Genomic DNA, 18,755 nt, shown 5'->3' on the forward strand with positions numbered 1-18,755 from the left:
GACATAAAAAGAAGCAGTTGAGGAAATAGAGGATATCAAGGGAGGAAGTTTAGTACAATTGGACGACGCCGATGCAGGTTTTCATTTCAGTCTCGTCTCTTTACCTTGGGAAGTATAAATTTTAAAGTTTGCGGGACAGCGGAAACTTTGTAAATTTTCCGAGCTGCTGCATCAGTAAAAATGATAGAAAAGTTTCGACCTTGTGAAAATAACCGGAAGTTTGTGGATTTTTTGATTTTAAAAAATTTAAATGAAACATGAGGTTTAGAAAAAGGTTTGAAAAAACCTTGAATAATACAAAATATATATTTGATACCAATTAAATTTTTAGTATCTAATTGAGGACGCGATTCATTGTTGCCAACCAAGGACATATTCGAATTGCGTAACTGGAATTTAAATTTCCCGCTGCTCTGCTGTAAAAAATATTAAGTTGCCACATTTATTTATTTATTTCCTGACATTGTCATTCGTTTTGACACTTTAGTTTTGTATTACAAGTTTTTGGTTCAAATAAATAGTGTTGTAATACTTTAAGCCTAAAAATGTTTACTATCCAACCTTGCAGTCGAACATGTTCTTTTTAGAACCTCTACTAGTGCAAAGTGTACAAGATAGCTTAATAGCCATAAAAATTCATCGCAGCTTTATTAGAATATTTTGAACGGGAAAGTGGTAGTAATGTCCCTTAAGTGCTGTTAAGGAGGTGAATTTTGTTGATGTAAATAGTAACTGTTTATATATTAATAATGAATTTATTTTTGTTTCCTAAAATATTTTGATTAAAGGAAAATATGTTAAAGTGGGCAACGCTGTGCCGGTCAAGCTTAATCACGTGACTAAAAGTTTATTTGATATGAACTATACATAGACCGTGTGTTGTATCACCGACCTGAACACAGAAATTCTCAAGTAAATTTTAATAAAAATAATGAATAAAAGTTTCCCATTTTAGTTTATAGAAAATTTTATTTGAAACTTTTTTAAACAACTCCTTAAAATAAAGAAAATTGTTAATTTTGAATAATTATACGAATTCGTTATTGAATTACGATAGATAAAAATACTAAATTAACCGAAAACTTAAAATAATACGGCCCTGATCATACCAACATAACAATGTCAAATTATGTCACAATATGACAAATCTATTACGATTTTTTTTTCATAGCAACTGTTAAAATTGCTTTATATCTATCAAAAAAAGTAGATAAAATAGTACTTTAACCGCAAGGGTAGATTAAATGATACTTTAACAGCGAGGATAGGTTAACAATTTTATTTCTTCTCGCACGTTTTTTAATTGCTTCCATTTTTGAAAATTTTTGTATTCATTTTCATAAGTTATTCGGGATTTAAATGGAAGTAGTTTGGATATGGCGTTTGTCGCCACAGCCTGAATATCTGTTGGTAATTTACTTATTTAGTTTTGAGCCATTTCTGGCTCCAATTCAATCATCAATCGATACGAAAGAGAATTAAAAAATATTGACTCAAAACTGACAACTAAAGAGACAGCTTTATTTATTTGTCAAATTACATAGAAACCAACGCCAACCCAGCACAATATTTTTTCTACTCGTAAAATACCATTTTATCGTCTTGTATAAAAAATAACTATTTACAGTTAATTTTTTTCTCAAGTGAATTATTAGGGTAGTACTGAGTAGTTTGGTTCAGGTTTTGAAAAATACCGAATTAACTGTTTAGTTATAAAGTCATAGGATCGAAAAAAAAATCGATAATACAGTACTTAATCATAAAAGAAATGTTTAAGTGTTTAATTTTTTGGCGGTTGAATTTAGTTTATTAAATTTTACACGAATTGTACAAAAAGTTTTAACAAAAAATGATATTAATTATCTTCTAAACTTTTTTTTAAAGGCGGTCAAGTTAAAACGTTTTTTTTAACTTCTTTTTCATTACTCTTAAAGGGGAGTTGGGACTGAAAGTCACTAATTAAGCTTAATTTTTCTTAAAGTTCAACTTTTAATAAGAGGCGTTACTTTAAGGCAACATAATTTTCTAAAAGTTAGGTATTAGTAAATCTTTTTTTTTTTAGATGTTTCTAAGTTCTTTAATACTTCTTGGTTAATAAGGCATATTTAATTCAGATTAAATTAAATCAAGAAAGCTAAATATTACGAATTAAAATAAACGAAAAGAATATTATGTGGCTTTGATAAAAATTTAAGGAAAAAAAACTGTTAAGAGTCTATTCTGTACTGTTCGGGTCGCTCTCAGGTGTCGGTTAAAGGCCGGGACACACCTATCATGCACGTTTCCGATCCGGCTCCGGTCATACAGTCGGACGACTGTATGAGAGGGAAATCTGTATTTAAGGAATTAATAATTTTAGCAGCAGTGCTTTAGCCATGGTGGCACTTTGGAAGAAGAAGATGAGGAAAATGAGAAAGCTTTTATAGAGAACAGCCAAAAACGCAGATTTCATGTCTTTGTAGTCGGAGTTTCGGTACTGCTCTTTGGTCTGGTCATACAGCACTGGATATTTCCTCACGTTTTCAATTAGTTCTTCCAGTTTTATTGTTGACATTTTTATTATTTTAGTAAAACTAAAAATAACACAGCAAAAACAAAAATAAAGAAAATAGTTGAAAACGACACAAGTCCCACAGCCGGCATCGACGAATAGACTGACAATCGGAACACGAACGGATGCAGGAACGGAGTCGAGTAGGAGCGGGGTGAATCACGTATCGGAAAGGTGTAAACTACGCTGGTTAAAATAACGTACGGTTTCCCTCTCATACAGTCGTCCGACTGTATGATCGGAACCGGATCGGAAACCTGCATGATAGGTGTGTCCCGGCCTTAAAGCGGTGGTGCGGCCAAAGGAAATATACAGGTTGGTCCGAATTGTATTCCGGAAACTTCATCAGAATATTCTGCAAATAAAAATAAGTAAAAAAGTTCGTATAAATGTATATCCCAAAATGGTTAGTTTCGGAGTTACAGGGTGTAAAATTTTCATTTTTATTTCGATTTTTTCCAAATAATTTCTGAAATAACGTCAATATTTGGATGAAAATTGGTGTCTGGGAGTTTTTTGACATGCAAAATTTGATTTTGATGCCAATATTACTTCTACTTGTAGAGGGCACCACCTACATGTATTTTAACTGTTTTGAGGAGTAATAACTTTTCGTCCGTACCTGTATAAAACTATTGAGTAAAAAAGTACACATTTACGACGATTATTACGCAAAAAAGGTCTCTTGGTAAAAATCGCTACGAGTAATGGTTTCGAGATATTTGGAATCTAAATTATTAATACCTGTCATGATTGACATAAATTTAACATATTGACTAAATAGTTATTAGATTAAAATCATAAATTTAATAAATATAAATGTTTTTGTGCCAAAAGTTGAACAAAAACTGTTTTATCAACATTTTTCGCAGAAAAATTATGATTATATAAAAAAATAAAATTTCCTTAAATTTATTATTTCACTCAAATAAGTATCTACTCAACGTGTTTATTTTTTGTCATTATAATGACATGTTTTGACTATTTCTAAGTATCTTCAGAACGGTTGCTCGTAGCGATTTTACCAAGAGATATTTTTACGTAAAAAGTAATGGAAATGTACATTTTTTCACTCAGTCATTTTATACACATACGGACGAAAAGTTATTACTCTTTAAAACAGTTAAACACATGTAGGTGGCGCCCCCTACAAATAGGAGTAATATTGACATCAAAAACAAATTTCTCATGTCAAAAAAAACTCCCAGACATCAGAAATTATTTGGAAAAAATCGAAATAAAAATGAAACTTCTACACCCTGTATCTGCGAAACTAAGCATTTTAGGACATACATTTATAAGAACTTTTTTACTTATTTTTCTCTGCAAAATATGCTGCCAAAGTGGCCGGAATACAATTTGGACCACCCTGTATATTATATTTCAGAAATCTGCCTAATGCTTCCCAATTCCAAACACACGTACTTTGATTAAGGCTTGATTAACGCTTGCAGAGCATCAGCATTTGCCATAAAATAGCGAGCAATTTGTTACAAAGTCATATCAATTATACAGGGTTGTTCACCACATACGACACGGAGTATTGTAGCTAAACGATTATATTTTTACAAATTTCAAATTTTGGGTTCGATGAAGGACTATTAGAGGTACAATTTAAAAATAATTTGACAAGATACAGAGTCCCAGATAAGTAAAAAATATCAAAGTTGTATTTTTTTAAATGGAACATCCTGTATATTATTACATTTTTAGTTTCTACGATTAAAATAAAGGTAAATTTGATTAAAGTTTCTTATACTTAAACCTTACCGTTTTTGAAATATTTTCAATTTTGTGAAATTGCAGTAAAAATTTTAAGGCTTCATTTCTTCAAGGGTATGAACGTTTTTAATACTAAATATTTACTGAAGTTTATTTATTGATCAGTTATTGTGTTGCAATAATAAAAATAATACTACATTATACAGAGTGTCTAAAAATTTATTTTAAATAATTTCTAGCTTTAAACGCCAATAACTTCTTTAATTTAAATGTAACGCCCTATATATTTTAGGAGAATCAGATGCACAATTTAATTGTCTATCAAATTGTATTATACTATATTTTACCTATTCCTTCAAGTTTTCGTAGAATATGCATTTTCTTATAATTTAGACCTCATTTATCAATATACCCATGGAATATTGACATTTTAGATTGTTTTTAAAGCAACAAATGTACAAAATGTACAGGTTAGTAATATTATCGTTTTTAGCAAAACGATAATATTACATTTTTTTTACAAAACGATAATACGACATTTGTATGCAAAAAGAAAACTATTTAAATCTTTATAAAATAGTATACCATTAATTAAATATAACACCATTATTTCCGCCCATATACTAATTAATTACATACTTAATTGTCTTCGTTAATAAATTATTCTAAATAAATGTGGATTTGAGTCAGAAATCAATATAATAATAAGTTATCAAAATTAAAGTCTCTGTTGTTATAAATAAGTATTTATTAAAAAATGAAATATCATTTTTAAGGTTTATTTAAAATTAACATTTTATCACACTGTCTAATACCCATACAAAATTCAGTTTTTTAGTATTGGGAGCAATTATTATTAATCAACGCAAACAGTCAGTTAATGTAGTTTGAATACTGGAATCATATTAATTGGTCCCCTTTAAGAAATATTTAAACAGTTTTTTTATTTTTTAATAAAATAAACAAATTATATCGACAATATTAGTATTTGTACTCTTTAAAAATTTAATCTTTAAAAATAATCTAAAATGTCAATATTCCATGGGTATATTGATAAATAAGTTCTAAATTACAAGAAAATGCATTTTCTACGGAAACTTAAAGAGATAGGTAAAAAATGGTATAATATAATTTGATAGACAATTAAATTGTGCATCTGATTCTCGTAAAATATACAAGGTGTTCCGTTTAAATTAAACAAGTTATTGCCGTTTTGCAACAAAATAACTGATCAATAAATAAACTTCAGTAAATATATAGTATTAAAAACATTGATACCCTTCGAGAAATGAAGCCTTAAAATGTTTACTGCAATTTCACAAAATTGAAAATATTTCAAAAACGGTAAGGTTTAAGTATAATAAACCTTAATCAAATTTACCTTTATTTTAATCGTAGAAACTAAAAATGAAATAATATACAGGGTGTTCCATTTAAAAAAATACAACTTTGATATTTTTTACTTATTTGGGACACTCTGTATCTTGTAAAATTATTTTTAAATTGTACCTCTAATAGTCCTTCATCGAACCCAAAACTTACAATTTGTAAAAATCTCATCGTTAAGTTAATATTTTACATTTCCTTATTGTAACGGAATTTTAAATTGTGTCTTTATTTTCTAGCAAATTTAGTTTGTGTAAAAATACCTAGCCAGTTTTACATAAAACGTTAAATGGCCGAACGCTTATTTTGCTACTTTTTCAGACTAGTGAAATGGACTCTTAAAAGAACTGTATCAAACTGTATTATGGCCAATTTCACACAAAATGTCATAACATGGTCATAACATGGGCATAACTGACATGTTGAAAATTTTACAACAGAGCAAAGAAAACGTCTGTTAGTGTAATCCACTTTGAACTATTCGTATTTTCCAAGAATCTTTGTGAGTATTTGAAACTTTTAAAGTTTTAAGGTGGCATTGATTCAGCGAAGTTATTTCGTTTCTTATTTCTTCTATTTTTCAATCGGAAATTAAACCAGAGTTATATATGTATTTAACTAACTCTTCTGTTTGCGGGAATTATAGTTAGTTACAAAGCAATCCGGAACCAATCCCCGCGGGAGTAATCCGGAAAGTTCAGTTCAAAAAAATTGAATTAGCGTTTTTTATTTCTGTTTTCTTTTCTCTCTTTTCAAAATACAATTTGCTCGGCAAGCCCGATAATTTGAAAAGTTCCGCCTGTGTTATCTAACGAGTATTGTAAAGTAAACAAGAGAAAGAGAGAGAAAAACAAATAAGAACTAAAATCAGAGTGACGAAAAAATATCTTTTGTTAAGCGTCGTTTACACATAACGTTTCACCTGTTTTGTCAAAACGTATCAAGTAAATGTGCGTTCAAAAAGTCATTATAGCCTGTCCAACGACAAAATCCTTGACAGGGACAGATGTGTCTGTCATTTTAATTTCAAAGTAGTTTATTTTATTTTACAAAGAAATAAGTTGGTACAATTGGAACGCATTTCCTGCTAAATTAATATATTTTAAAATTTGCCGGTAAGTGATTACTTCAAAATATTGTTAAAAAAACTGTATAAAACTAAAAAAATATAATCCCAGTTATTTTATTAAAAACAAAATTACGGTATGTGTTAAATAAAACACCACATACAAAAAATATATAAAAAAGAACTGTTTTAGTTTCAAGCTCAAGCAAATTCCTGCATTTATTATTACCATTTATCAATACTATAACTTATGTACAAATAAAGAAAAAATAATATTGCAAAGGAATAAATAAAACCACAACATAAATAAAACAAAATATTTTATTAATAATACCACTTACTGAATTTTATACCTTAAGAGTTGGTTAATTAACATTAATCTTAATTTTTTTAAACCAGTACCTTTTGACATTATCTCTCTGCAGTATTAAAATTTATTATTTACCTATCGTGTGATGTTATTTTACCGATACTCAAGTTTTTGGTACCAAATACGAAATGGTATACAAACTTTATTTGTGGCTAATACAACGGAATATAACTCGCTCTGGAAGGAGCTGTGTCTCTGGGCACCGAATATTAACTCTAAACTATCGTTGTTTGTGAACACTTAATTTTTCTTCGAGTTTTCCTCCATTTAATTTAAAAAAACACGAAACACACGTAATAACACAGTCCAAAATGCAAAATATTTATCATTTCTATTTGACATAATTTGACACAAAATTATAACCTACAGAGGACCTATAAGTTGGCAAAGGTTTGACAACTCTCTCAAAATCTTACGTCCAGTTCATACGCATCGGCGTCCGTTTTGTCGTTCATCGTTCCGTCAAACCAATAATATTGAAATATTATCTGTCGTTTATGAAATAAACCGATAAAACTGGTTAAAAACAACAAAAAACGACGCCATGACGGAGACCTTATAATCTGCCATAGTCTGTCGAAATCTTACCTGAGAAAAAAAACAGTATATTTTTTATTGATAAAAAAACATTTAAATAAAGTAGGAACGTCAATATTAACCCCGTGTTTCATATTACTGCTGGTTCTAATTAAACTAAAATATGTGGAGTGATATCAATAGGTATTTAGCACAAACTATATTTTTGGTAAATAATCCTAAAAATAGGGATTTACGCTGTAAGATGTGAGAAGGAGTGAATTTCGGAATACCTGAGTTTTTTTATTAGGAACTATGAAGAAAATGTATAGAACATTTCAATTTTGTGCGAACGGAGACTGTCAAAATCCAGTCCTCGTGACATTTCTATATGTGTTTACCACTCTGAGGAACAAACACATAGAACACCCCAGAGTCCAAACAAACTGATCATTCCAAGTCCTGCTCCTGTTAAATACACCTTTGTTGTTCGTTCGGAAATTCCATTAAAGTGAAATTTCGAGTCGTTTTGGTCCGATTTCTCCGAGTTTGGGCCAATTTAGTTTGAGATTTCGCAGGACCGACTGCAACCAGTTGCACGGGTTCAAGCCACAGTCTAACCGCCCTCTAAGATTTACGGCTTTAAGCGGTTCAGTTAGTTCCTTAAATCCCGGTTGGGATGTTTGCTAATGAAGCAATGATTAATGTATAATCTAGTCATGGTTTAAATCGTATTTTCATAATTGGTACTACGTGTATTTTAGTTAATAACATGGTAGGTGTATAATTTTTCTCTTATGCTGTTCCAGTGCAGGAGATTGGTGGATAACGTCTTGTTGAGTAAAAATATTCCATTACAGGGTTAGTGCGTCGGGCATCTGTAGCTCATAGAACATATTTTAACATCTACAGGTGGCTCAAATAAGTGGTAGTTTGCAGATAGTTTCAGAGATAGTTTCAGAGTTATTAATAAATAAATACAAAATATATGTTTTCAGTCTTTCTTAAAATAAATTATTACACATACAAGAACTGTCCTGAAATCAAAACTATATTATGTATTTACTTTAGATGGTATATAATTACTTTGCTATAAATATCGTAATCTTAAATCATACAGGGTGTTCAAAATTCTACGCCAAACTTTCTAAAATATAAAATAGTTTTTCTTTGTTTTTTTTTAAACCGAACACCTTATATATTATTTCTTTATTAGATGGAGAGTTAAAGAATGAACATTTTTTGTATTTAGAGTATTTCAAAATATTTAATGGTTTCGCAGATACATGCAGTATTATTTGCTCAACTGTAAAATACGAGAAGAAAAATCATTAAGTGACTGATAAAAATTTACTGTGAAAGATGTAATATAAAACCGCAATTATCTGCAAAACCGGTAAAAAATTACTTATTTTAAATAGAACAGCTTAAATACTTTTCAGAATTTGAATTCTACATAAAATTCTATCTATTCTATCTACGAGCCCTATCACCTATATGTTGGGACAAGGTCATATTTTGGAATTATTGCCCTGGTTTTTCAAAATGACTGAAAAATATATGTTTAATTTTTTAAATATAAACATAGCCATATATCCTAAACAACTTGACAATATTTTTTTATGAATTTGTAAAATCAATCCATATTTACAGTAGCGGATTTCGTTCATAAAAGGACAAATTTGCCTGACAATCTAAATGTTGGGACAAGTATTTTTAAATAATTAATATCATAGGTGGCTTTGCTATAAACGTCACAAATGTCGCAAACTGTTTACTTCAGCATTGACAGCTTGTAAGTGACTCGATACTTTGAGTAGTGAGACTTACTGTGAGTAATTTTATTTTTTTTAATTTTCAATTTTGTTAATTTAATCCAAAGTAATGGTCCGTGGAAAAGCTACAAATCAAAAACTACGCGAAATTATCATTCGTCAATACAGTACGGGAAAAACAATTCGAAAATTTTCTGATGATTTAAGTATTCCAAAAACCACGGTCTTTAATATAATAAAAAAAAATACGGCGAATCTGCCAGTGTAAGCGTTAGAGGTAAATTTACTAAAGGAGAGGAGATTTACTAAATTTAGTAAAAATTTGCAAGTCTGCGAGAAGAAGTACTCTTCGCGAAGTAACAGTTAAATGGAATACTGTAACTGGATTAAATATATCAAGAGAATTTTGCCGAAAATATATCCATAAATGCGGTCTGGGGTTTTACAAGGTAAACTTTATTTTGTGTGGATAATCAATTACCTGAAGATTATTGATACAAATTCTTATTTAGGCCAAAGAAAAACCGCTACTGACAGAAATTCAAAAGAAAAATCGCTACAATTGGGCAAAATCTAAATTATCGTGGACACAAAATGATTGGAATAAGGTCATATTTAGCGATGAGTCTAAATTTGATGTTTGCGTTGGAGATCATCGAAAAAGAATAATACGAAATAAAGTAGAAGTCTTTCATAAAGATTGCTTAAAGAGGGTTGTTAAATTTCCTAAGGGGATTATGGTTTGGGGTTGCATGTCAGCAAGACGTTTGGGAAAATTAAATTTTATAGATGGCACTGTTAACACCCAAAAATATCAACATATACTTGAGACCTCACTTTTGCCTAGTGCTCAAGAATTGTTTCCAAACGAAGACATATTTTTCAACAAGATGGGGCATCGTGCCATTCAGCAAAATCAACTGAAAATTGGTTCGGTAATAATAATATAAAAGTTCTATCCTATCCTGCAAGTAGTTTCACAATGAGATCTGTCGATTACAAATATTTTAAATATGGCGGAACTTTCTGTGAGATTCTATGAATTTTGATATCAAAGACCTCATCATCATTAACCTAACTTTTTTGAGAAACAAAATATTTAAACTTTTTGGTGAAAGAAAACTGCCTGTTAAAAAAATGTGTATAGCCTAATCATCAAATTTAGTTATTACCACAGCCACTGTAACATAAAGAGAAGACATGTGGCTAACTATTTCAAAAATTCAATTGTACGAATGTCATATAATATTGGCCGTAGCTGTCATGGAATTGGCCGATTATATCATCATAAATCATATTTTTTTTCAAATGGAAACCTACTGTTTTTTTATTTCACTAGTGAGTAGTAACTAAAAAGTAAAGTAAACAAACAAACAAACAAAAGAGAATACAAAACAAATTAAAGTTTATATACAGGGTGAGTCTTAAATAAGAGCAAATATTTTCAGGGCTGGTAGATCTCGATAAAAGAAACATATTTTCTCTTTACCATTTTTCAGATAAGTCCAAAATCACCGAGTTCTTTAAGTTTTTTTAAAATTTAAAAAAAATGATTTTTTTTTGAAAAAATTTTGAGAGCCACCGGATTTTTTCTGTATTTGCATCCCTTTTATTGCCGTAACCATAGAGTAAATCTGTAACTATGGTAATATCTGAGATTAAGGAATTATACAGTGGGAAAATTTGCGGTGAACAGGCAGTTCTATAAAGTTTTCGAAGAATATACAGGGAAATTAAAAGAAAATGCACGATTTTCAACTTTTTTCATCTTTTTTTAGCGAAAAAAACCTCATAAACGTGTTCCTGGGGTCGAAATATACCACCCCTGAAAATATTTACACTTATTTAAGACTTACCCTGTATTTATATACAGTTTGCTAAAAAACTGAAGGATACAGGGCTAAAAATAAAAAAAATAACATTTAAAAAAAAACTCGACTAAAAATTTTTCTGTTGCCTTTTTTTTTCATCTGAGTGTATTTAAGTAAGTAAGACTTCCAACAATTAGTTAACTATTATTTTAATTTGTAGCTAATTAAAAATTGATTTGACAATGCTTGTTAAGGGCACTGCGAGGACACAGACAATTTAAACTGTCCGACTTAAACGGTTTCAAGTTTTAATTGAATATGGCGGGCGTAGTTAAGACTAACTAGTTACCGGACTACCTAAAACCAAAATTATTAATTTTAACTCGACGTTAGACGAAATTAACTGTGTACTTTCGAGGTCTGGTCTGGAGTGATATAATCGGAAATTTGCCGCGAAAATTAATATATACAGGGTGCTACAAATTCGAGGTTCATTTTCTTGTTTTCATTACTTATTTTAAATCGGCGGCCTTGCTGAAATGTGAAATAATGCATTTTTTACCTTATTTTTGAACATAAGTATCGTCATGCCGCTGGAGCTGCAATCATCGGAGAATATCGTAACTGGTATATACAAATACACGGTTTTAAATAGCGAATATACGAAAAATTTGCTATACAGGGTGTCCCAGAAATAAATGCAAATATTTTAAGGGGTAGTAGATCTCGATAAAAGGAATTTTACAACAGCAAAAATACTACCAGTTAAAATATTTGCACTTATTTCTAGGACACCCTTTATAATAATTATTCTAAAAGTGTTAGGAAGTATAATTTGTGAAAATTCTAAAAATAAATAGTTATTTTTTATACAAGTCGATAAAATGGTATTTTATCGTCGACCGAAAAGATTAATTATTAATTAATTAATTTCGGAAGACGATAATCCAATTTTATCTATATAAAACAATATTTTTTTCCATAGCGAGTTACGTTTTAAAAAATATTCAGAAATTATTATTTCAAGGAATTTATTACGAGTAGAAAAAATATTGTCCTGGGTTTCTATGTAATTTGACAAATAAATAAAGCTCTTTAGTTGTCAGTTTTGAGCCAATATTTTTTAATTCTCTTTCGTGTCGATTGCTGATTGAATTGGAGCCAGAAATGGCTCAAAACGAAATAAGTAAATTACCAACAGATATTCAGGCTGAGATGACAAACGCCATATCCAAACTACTTCCATTTAAATCCCGAATAACTTATGAAAAGGAATACAAAAATTTTTAAAAATAGAAGCAATTAAAAAACGTGCGAGAAGAAATAAAGTTTTTAACCTATCCTCGCTGTTAAAGTATTATTTAATCTACCCTTGCGGTTAAAGTACTATTTTATCTACTATTTTTGATAGATATAAGGCAATTTTAACTGTTGCTATAGAAAAAAATAAATAAGTAAATATTTTTTTGTCATACGCTCCCAAAAACAGCTATTTTACGGACTCATTTCAGTCCGTAAAATGTTTCTTTTTCGGCCTAGGCCGTAAAGGTCGTCATGGCAACCTTTATGGACTAAAATGTCTAAATTGTTGATGAATTTGTGTGATTTTGTGACAAATTTCGAATGACATGTCAAAATGCGATGAAATAAAACAAACTCGTTACTAAGATATGAAGTTACTAAGCCAACTTTTTCAAACATTTATAATTTCAAATATGGAAAATTTGCAAATATGCGTTCTAAAAACTGTAAAAAGCGTATGACAAAAATGGTGTATGTAACACGTACCTAATTATGTTTTTGGGGACTCATCTACTATTTCGGACTCGGCTAACGCCTCGTCCGCAAACAGTAATGATTCGTCCTAAAAAACATCATTTTAGGTACTAGTTACATAAATAGCTATAATATCTTCAAAAGGTCTAACTTGTATTATAATTTATTAATCCAGTTAAAAAACTTTTTAGATGAGTTCAACTACGGTAGCGAGCATATTTTTAATCAACGGTTTTGCTAGTGGGGTAAAAATTATGGCTATTAAATTAAAAAAAAACTGTTCGTAAAACATTTAATCACTTGTTGATTAAAAAAAATATGCCATTAGTATTGCAATTTATATTTTATCCTCCTATAGTATGTGCCTTTTTAAGTTTTTGATTATGTAATGAGCACTTTCTTTACTCACTTGTTTCGTCGAACTGCATGAATCCATTTTTGCTTTAGATCAAATCAGTGTGAGAAACTGTGAAGCTATAAAATGTTTCGGGAGAGTTGAATGTTATTGCACCCAACAACGCCCTAATTACGCTCTCCTTTACGCGTTAATATCTTTTCAGCAATTTTGCCTGAAAAACACACGGAAATGGGACACCCTGTACATACATATCCAAGTGTTTTGAGTAATGTTTTAAAGTTTTAAATTCTCATGGACTGGGGTTTCGTCGTTTCATTCTTGTTTATTTTTAATTTTCAGACAATAATACAGAATGGGTTTCTTACAATCTTTCTTACAGTCTTTTTTATATTCAATTTATTTTTTCTTATTAAAATCGTAATAGCCCCGTCCTTCGAAACCCGCTTATAAAAATCTCTCACTACCGTTTTTCTAAAATTAAATCTTAATCTCTTACCGCAGATCTTTCCCGCTCCTCTCAACGTCTGACACAGATCCATTTTTCATATTTTCTTTCACAGAAAAACTCTCTCCACTTTTCGGATTCGTTCGCGAAAACGTCAAAAGAATATTTTCCTGTCTCTCAATTTCCCGAGGAAAATCCCATCTAATAATTCCCCGGCATGGGATGGGCCAAACGCCTCATTTTCTAGGGATTTTGGTGTATTTATTTATTTATCGTATGACTCACATGGATGCATGAAAACCAGACTCTACATACAATAAAAGTACTAGGGTGTCCCACTAAGGTAGCTCTCGGCTGTATCTCGGAAAGTATTAGCCGTAGGGGCTGCGGAAAAAAATATTTATAACTAAAGAGGCTATGAGAAATTGCTGGAAATTATTTTCATTTGTAGAACGACCGCTAGGGGGCCAACTGCAACAAAAAATAAAAAAATGGAGTTTTTACACAATTTTGCCTAGATAAGGTGTACTATAAGTCAATATATATCAAGATGCGGTTTTCGCTGATTTTTTAAGCTTTTTCTACTCTTTCCGATCAGCTAAAATTACATATACTATTGTATTTAATTTTTTTGAAAAAACGCGCAATGTTAGTTAAATTGTAAGACAACGCCCCCTAGCGTCTATGTTCAAAAGCTTATTATTATTGTTTATATGGTATAATATAGAGTAAGAAACGCTCTTTTAAACGAGCCCTCGCTTGTTGGATTCCGATCATCCAGTCCAGAGTTATTAATATTTAAATAAAAACAGATCTAACCTTCCCCCACCACTTTATTTTGGTAGATAGGGGAAAATGGCTCTAACAAAAAATATTCAAAATTTACTGAAGATTAAGAAGCTATTTACTTATAGTACACCTTATTTAGGCAAAATTGTGTAAAAACTCCATTTTCTTATTTTTTGTTGCAGTTGCGCCCCCTAGCGGTTGTTCTACAAACTTGAAAATAATTTCCAGCAAATTCTCATAGCCTCTTTAGTCATAAATATTTTTTTTCCGCAGCCCCTGCTACTAATACTTTCCGAGATACAGCCGAGAGCTATTCTTAGTGGGACACCCTGTCCAATGTGAATAAAAATAATAGAAAATATAAATATAAAAAACGAAATAAGTATATGATAAAAAGACAGAACATAGAAAAACGTACTTACGAACACTATTCTTGATACCAATTACCCATGGACATATTCGGCGCCGGGTTGACTAACTGGAGTTTAAATTTCCCGCTGGGGATTCAGATGGCAGCTCTGCTGTAAATAATGTCAAATTTTAAGCATTTATTTATTTATTTCTTGACATTGTCATTCGTTTTGACACTTTAGTTTTGTATTACGAGTTTTTGGTTTAAATGAGTTGTCTTGTGATACTTTAACCTTAAAATTTTTTACTAGTAGACCTTGCAGTCGAACATTGTTCTTTTTAGAACATCTTTTAGTGTAAAGTGTACAAGATAGCTTAAAAGCCGTAAAAAACTCATCGCAACTTTTTGCAACGAATATTTGGAACGGAAAAGCTGTAGTAATGGCCCTTTATGTCCCTTAAGTGCTGTTGTTCATATAAATACATGTATAATTAAAATTAAAATCTAGATAAAATCATTAAACAGGCACACCTCACTTACAATTAGAGTTCTAAAGGTATATACACAAAATACATAAAAAAAATGCAAAACAAATATGAAAAATTAATTTGTTGCAATACGTCTGCAGTCTGCAGTACAGTATACAGCAGATATCGTCAGTCAAAATGTCAGTATTCCATGGGTATATTGATAAATGAGTTCTAAATTAAATGCATCTTCTACGGAAGCTTGAAGAGATAGGTAAAAAATGGCATAATACAATTTGATAGATAATTAAATTGTGCATCTGACTCTCATAAAATATACAGGGTGTTCCATTTAAATTAAACAAGTTATTGCCGTTTAAAGCTAATAATTATTTAAAATAAATATTTAGACACTCTGTATAAGGTAGTAAAATTTTTATTATTGCAACATAATAACTGATCAATAAATAAACTTTAGTAAATATTTAGTATTAAAAACTCTGATACCCTCGGAGAAATGAAGCCTTAAAATTTATACTGCAATTTCACAAAATTGAAAATATTTCAAAAACGGTAAGGTTTAAGTGTAATAAACCTTAATCAAATTTACCTTTATTTTAATCGCAGAAACTAAAAATGTAATAATATGCAGGGTGTTCCATTTAAAAAAATACAACTTTAATATTTTTTATTTATTTGGGACACTCTGTAACTTGTAAAAATATTTTTAAATTGTAGCTCTAATAGTCCTTCAACGAACCCAAAACTTACAATTTGTAAAAATCTAATCGTTTAGCTACAATATTCCGTGTCGTATGTGGTGAACAACCCTGTATGTACGTAAATCTTAAAACTTTCTTTAAAGTAGTTATTAATGATATGAATTATTAAAATCATAATAAGTTGCATTTATTGTAACTGACAGTATTGTATTGTAACAACAACAATCAAGGAAATATCATAATATATTACCTGGACACAAAATCAAAAATAAGTTAATTTTGATAACTAACAACAGACAAGGCCTCAAGAAAATCTTTCGCGCTTACAGAAAAAACTAACACAAAATACAATATGTTTCCAAAAGAAATAACCCAGTTAAATTATATTAATTTCAAGAAGAAAATTAAAAACAAGATATTTAAGAAGATGATATAGACGCAGACGACATAGACCAATTTATAAAAAAGAACAATGCCTTCGATATCATCTGCGCAGGGAGAGTCTTAAAAGACTTCAAACTATTGCAGATGAATAAGGACGTAACCTGCCAGAAAGATAAAGCCAACTAAATCAAATGTAAAAAAGACGCTCTGCGTAAAGGAGACTATATTTTACAAGTAGAAAACTGGTTATTTACGTTACGTTTTGCACATTCCCATCCCTTGTTTTCCACTGCGGTCCCGCCCACCGTTTTCCCTCATCCCGGATTTCCAAGGCGTTTTATGCAATTTTTTGCACGGTCGGTCAGCTAAGGCCGAATCACAACTGGTTGCCAATATCATCGGGTAGAAAATTAATGCAGAATCTACATTGCTGTAACGTAGTCTGTGCGTTATTCGGTGGTAATCGAGTCAGAGGCGTATCATATTGGCAAAATTAAGAAATGTTTATTTTTTGTAGATTTTTTAACTGTTAAAATAAATTCTTAAAAAAATAAAAAACCAAAACCGGAAAATTCAGTTTTCCACCATACGAGTATAAATTTCAGGAAAGGACCAAATATAAGTTCAATTATATGTAAATATTAGGAATTTTGATTGTACCCACTGACACGCAACTTTGAGTCACTCTGTATTTATTATTGTTTCCGATAGTCATCATTATTAAATCACCCGGTATGTCTTGTTCTATGTTAAAAAATGAAATAATTGTTTAACCTTATATAAATTAAGCATATACAGTATGTCCCCCGTATTTTCTTTACAAGAGGAACAACTTTTTTATTATTGACATTTTGAGAAAAATGCATTCTTCATAAAAAAATTTGCTTGTTCTAAAATCGTTATTCCGGTTTATACTTTTGCAAAGTTTCATACCGTTTTAGAGAAAATTAAAAAAACGTTTTGAAAATCAAAAGGCGTTTTCTATGGTAATATTATTCCGATTTCATTTTTGATAGATTGTTACTGATAGGATTTTTAATTAACGTCATATTTTTTGCTATTTTTCCAATGTTGAAGAAGCACAAAATTTATTTAGCTCAATGCTACGGAAAGAGGGTGATAATAGTTATCGTAAATTGTGATAGTTTAACAACAGCAAAAATGACGTTAATCAAAATTAATAAAACCATCTATCAAAGAATGAAATTGAGAATTATATTACTATAGAAATACTTCTTTTAGAACCATTTTAGAAGAGCAAAAAGATTTTTATAAAAATGCCTTTTCCTCTAAATGTTAATAATAAAAAAAGTTTTTCTTTTTGTAAAGACAATCCGGGGACATACTGTATACCTACTTAGAAATTATTAATATTTTTTATAAATGCAGGCAGTGCGTGTTTTAATTCTTTATTTTTGTTTTTAGGTACGCCACTGCTGTTTATCATTATCTGGGTCATCTTTAAAAGTCTTTTTCCACCTCTCCATAATGAAAGCGACGTGGTAAGTTTTCTTATTCGCCAATATCATTTGTTGTTTTCTGCATTTTCTCTATTTTGATTATAAAGTAGTATTTTTAGAGATAATATTACTGTACCAAATAAGCAGAGTTCTTTTATTAGCAAACTATCTAGGTAAACCTTCGAGAAAATAAGTATTGTTTAGATTGTCTGCTAATACAGGGTGAGTGTTAAATAAGTGCCCATATTATTAGGGGTGGTACATTTCGAGGACCTATAAGGTTTTTATCGCAAAAATAATTTGGAAAATATTGTAGTTTAGAAATATTTGTAATTTTTAGATAAAAACATAATATTTATCTTGATAATATGGCAAAGTAGGAAATAAATTACATTTAGGAACAAAAAATCCAGTGGTTTCCAAAATTTAAGTAAATTTATAACAGATAGTTTTCATATGTTTATCATAATATATGAGGATCTGATTTACTTTTTATCAGAAACTTCATTAATGACGATTTTTAATGATGGTAGACTTTTAATGATCTAAGGTGGTGAAAGGACAAACATGTTGTTTAAAAAAATAAAATTTATCCCAATACCAATACATATACAGCTTTTTGTACACAATAAAGAATTAACAAAATTCAAGATTCAGATATTTACTGATTTTAAAATATACAAATTTCTTAGTATTTTGTAATCCATGACCACTGTTTAAATCGACTTATATGTATAATAATCATTTAAAAAAAATAGTTAGAGCAATAACCCTAAGAACTTTGTTTTAAGTACAGTAATTACTA

At 30.0% G+C, this 18,755-nt stretch overlaps 1 protein-coding gene across 1 annotated transcript in view; it reads right to left on the reverse strand.

Annotated features, from left to right (window-relative positions):
* The window catches only part of LOC115891874 (zinc finger protein OZF-like), a 203,506-nt gene that overhangs the window by 760 nt on the left and 183,991 nt on the right, over window positions 1-18,755 (reverse strand). The gene's annotated exons all lie outside the window — the stretch shown is intronic.

The sequence above is a fragment of the Sitophilus oryzae genome, unplaced genomic scaffold (genome assembly GCF_002938485.1).
Source record: "Sitophilus oryzae breed Bouriz unplaced genomic scaffold, Soryzae_2.0 scaffold_119_pilon_pilon, whole genome shotgun sequence".
Classification (NCBI taxonomy): domain Eukaryota; kingdom Metazoa; phylum Arthropoda; class Insecta; order Coleoptera; family Curculionidae; genus Sitophilus; species Sitophilus oryzae.